The following is a 4,759-nucleotide window of genomic DNA, read 5'->3' on the forward strand; positions in this document are numbered from 1 at the left end:
GCTAAGTATGAACAAAAGTGATTGTATGTTCGAAAATTGACCTTGTCCGTTTTGTGATAAGTGGCTGGTTCCAGGAGCTTGTGTGTCCATTTTTGAATTCCATATTGTTACATTTTGTTGTCAAGTGATTTGCTCTTTTTATTATTATGAAAGAGGAACAGAGAGAGAAGACATTAATAAAGCTATACAGACACTAAAACTATTTCCTCTAGGTTGTTTAAAGAATTTAGTAAGACAAATAAAGTAACAAGTAAAAGATAAAGGAAGCCTTGATTTCACTCCCCCAAAAAGGGGGAGGAAAAAAAGAAAAACCTCTAAATAAGTAACTCTTACAAGTCAACAAGAAAAAAAGGGAACAGTGGGCATATAATATGATCAGACAACTCCGGAAAATATATAGATGTTCAGGAACCACTTGAAAGATATTCAACCTGACCAGTAATTCAAGAAAGGAAAATAGGGTTAGCTGTGTATTTCACCTAATAATTTAATAACTTCTCTTATTTAAATATAATCATCTCAATAAGGATTTAGTGAGGGGCACTCTTACATTCTATCAGAGGGTATATTGAAACCTTTCTGGAAAACACTGGTAATAGAGCCTTTATAAAAAGCTTTTAACTTATGGACTGGTAGTATCTTAGCTATCTAGCATAGGGAAGTGATTCAGCAGAAGATACACTACAAGGATACTCATTTTCTCTAACGAAACATTGGAAAGGCTCTAAAAAGTGGTTGTTATGCTACGTCCTCCTGATGGAAAATGTGCGGCCGTTAAAAATCATGAAGAAAGGGGCGCCTGGGTGGCTAGTCAGTGGAGCATCCCACTTCGGCTCAGGTCACGATCTCACGATCTGTGAGTTCGAGCCACACATCAGGCTCTCTGCTGTCAGCACAGAGCCCCCTTCAGTTCCTCTGTCCACCCCTCCCCACCTCAACCCCTCCCCCTGCTCATGCACTCTCAAAAATGAACTTCAAAAAATAATGAAAAAAAATGGCAACGGGAAAAAATTATACCACGTGAAAAAAAGATCTAAAACTATGATCTGTTTTCGAACAACTCACGGGAAGAATAAAATGTTCTACAGTGTTAACACAAGCTATCAGTAGGTGATAAGATAGGTAATTTTCGTCGTCGTCTTCATACTTTTTCACAGTTTCTTCGTTAGCTTTTAGGCGATAATTCGGCGAGATCTGGATGGTGCTTCAGCGGCCGAAGAACCTTTTCCTCCCGAAAGCACCAAGCTGCACTGCATCGTGCTCACTTGCAGGACCCTTGAAGAGGCAGCTTGACTGTGAAGCCCGGACAGTGCCCGCCCACCCCTTGCCCAGGACGGCAGCCTTCCTCCCACCTTTCCTCCAGGTCAGCAGTGAATCGGCCACTAGTGGTGTCCTTAGCTGCCTGCATCACACCGCGCTCTTCCCTGTCTGGTGTTCAAACACCCAGGATGTGCTGTTTGTCACGGGGAACGGGGTGAAACAGATCCTGACGTGTGCCACGCGGACCTCCGAACTCTGCCCTCGGCCCCTTTGTTTTGGGGATGGCTTGGCCGAGACGTGGACAGAGGGAGGGCCTTGCTCAGTAGTCCACCCGTGAGCACGCGTGGGGTCAGAACCCCGTCTTCCGTCTCCACCAACTGTCCCCATCCAGTGACACAAGCGTCACCTGAACTCCGTGGCTGCAGGCTTACTTCATTTTATTGCGCTTCACCGATAATGCAGGGGAGGGGGGAGGTGGGGCGGACAGTTCCCACAAATTAAAGGTATATTTGTGTGGTCACCTGTGATCAGTGATCTTTGATGTTACTATTATCATTGTTATGGGTGCCACAAAGCACACCCATACAGGACGGTGAACCTTATTGATAAACTGTGTTCTGACGGCTCCAGCGACCGGCCGTTCCCCCCCGTCTCTCTCCCTCTTCTTGTACCTCCCGATTCCCCGAGCCACAATATTGAAATTAGGCCAGTTAATAACCCTATGGTGGCCTCTTAAGTGTGCAAGTAAAAGGAAGAGTTGCACATCTCTCATTTAAAATTTTTTTTTTAACATTTATTCATTTTTGAGACAGAGCATGAACAGGGGAAGGTCAGAGAGAGAGGAAGACACAGAATCTGAAACAGGCTCCAGGCTTTGAGCTGTCAGCGTGGAGCCCGACGCGGGGCTCGAACTCACGGACCGCGAGATCATGACCTGAGCCGAAGGTGGACACTCCACGACTGAGCCACCCAGACGTCCCGCACATCTCTCATTTTAAACCAAAAGCTAGAAATGTTTAGCGAGGAACACATGGAAAGCCAAGGTAGGCCAAAAGTGAGGCCTCTTGCACCAGTTAGCTGAGATGTGAACGCAAAGGGAAAGTTCTTGAAGGAAACTAATAGTGCCCTCCGGTGAACACACAAATGATAAAGCAAAACAGCCTTACTGCTCGTGTGGAGGAAGTTGTGGTCTAGATAGATCATCAGCCAACCACCACATTCCCTTATACCAGGAAACCTCAGCCAGAGCAAGGCCTTAACTCTTCAATCCTATGAAGGGTGGGAAAGGTGAGCAAGCCGCAGAAGAGAAGTTCAAAGCTGCCAGAGGTTAGTCAGGAGGTTTAAGGAAAGACGTCTCCATATCATAAAAGTCCAATTCAAAGCAAGCTCTCTAGAAGATCCAGCTAAGCTAACTAATGAAGGCGGCCACACTAAACGTTTTCCATGTGAATGAAACAGCCTTCTACTGGAAGAAGATGCCTTCTAGGACTGTGATAGCTAGAGAACAGTCAATGCCTGGCTTCAAAGGACGGGCTGACTTGTTAGGAGCTAATGTAGCAGTGACTTTAATTGGAAGCCGATGCTCATTTATCATTCCCCAAATCCCAGGGCCCTTGAGAATTACGCTAAATCCACTGTGTGCTCTATAAAATGGGACAGCTAAGCCTGGGTGACGGCACATCTGTTTACAACATAATCTGCTAAATATTTTAAGCCCCGTTGAGACCTGTTCAGGAAAAAAAAAAATCATTTCAAAATATTACCGCTTATCGACAGTGTATTCCCGATGAAGACGTGCAATGAGATGAATGTTACTTTCAGGCCTGTTAACAGGCAGGTCTGTTCTACAGCCCACGGATCAAGGAGTAATTTCGACTTTCGAGTCTTATTTAAGAAATACATTTTGAAAAGCTGTAGCTGTCTCATAATTCCTCTGATGGATTTGGGCAAGGTAAATTGAAAACCTAAAAAGGATTCACCATTCTAGACGCCATGAAAACATTCATGATTTACGGGAAGAGGTCAAAATACCAACATGGAGTTTGGAAGAAGTTCATTCCAGCCCTCATGGATGATGTGGGGGGTTTCAAGACATCAGTGGAGGAAGTCACTGCAGATGTGATAGAAACAGCAGGAGAGTTAGAATTGGAAGGGCAGCCTGAAGACGGGACTGATTTGCTACAATCTCACAATAAAACTTGAACGGGTGGGCAGTTGCTTCTTATGGATGAGCTAAGAAAGTGAGTTTCTCAAGATGGAACCTACTGGTGAAGATTGTTGAAATGACAAGGTTTAGAATATCTCATAAATTTAGCTCACAAAGCAGGAGTAGAGGTTGAGAGGATTCACTCCAATTTTGAAAGAAGTTCTACTGTGGGTAAAACACTACCAAACAGCATCACATGCTAGAGAAATGATTCCTGAAAGGAATGGTCAATCAATGGTGTGCAATTCATTGTTGTCTTATTTTAAGAAACTGCCCCAGCCACCCCAACCCTCAGCAAACACCACACTGATTAACCAACCAGCAGCCATCAACACTGAGGCAAGACCCTGCACCAACAAAAAGATTAAAACTCACCGAGCACTCAAATAATGGTTAGCATTTTTTAGCAATAAAGTATTTTTTAATTATGGTACATCGATTTTTTTTTTAGACATAATCCTATAGCACACTTAATCGACTACACTGTAGGGTAAACACAACTTTCATATGCACTGGGAAACCAAGAAATTCACTCGCTTTGTTGCAATTGTGGTGGTCTGGAAACCAAAATTCTCCAAGGTATGCCTATATATGAAAGCTGATTCTAAAAAAGAATAACAGACAAAGAAAGGGACATTACTTGGTGACATAATAGAATTAATCAATAGACCCTCCTTCCCTCACCTACCAACATGACAGCTGTAAAATAAATGCTCTGGAAACCATCCACTTGGAACTATGGCACCAGGTCGCTTACCGGTTAGCAGGAGGAGAAACGATAAGAATGAAACAAAGCTGAGCTATTATATAGTAAGACGACCAGTTGAATCACTTTCCAAATACTCACCTGCTTAGCTGCATATCAATAGGGACAAACTAAAATCGAAATGAGGCATCTAGTGAATTCTAGAATATTTGGACTAAAGTCATTTGAAAGAATGCTGAAGAATATTTACTCCATAAAGTTTTGCACTGGTCTTGCATGAATATTTTTACATCTTGTTGATAACTTTTAAAAAACTGTTGCTGTGAGCAAGCTGTTCCCAAAGTGAGTGCAAAATTTCAAGGTGTTAATTGTATCAAAACAAGTTTTAGTGAGACGTATATAAAAAAGAAAAGGGGGTAGAGACAAGAAAAAGAGAAGAGAGAAAGAAAGAAAGAAAAAGAGAAAGAAAAAAAAATGAAAGGCTCCCATTTGCAGACCTGTACCTTAGCCCTGCAGAAAAATAAAAGGCGATTTCACCTTTGGACACCATTTCAGAAAATGCTGTCGTCTATATCTTACTGAATCCT

This window comes from Panthera tigris, chromosome B3 (assembly GCF_018350195.1).
Source record: "Panthera tigris isolate Pti1 chromosome B3, P.tigris_Pti1_mat1.1, whole genome shotgun sequence".
Lineage (NCBI taxonomy): Eukaryota > Metazoa > Chordata > Mammalia > Carnivora > Felidae > Panthera > Panthera tigris.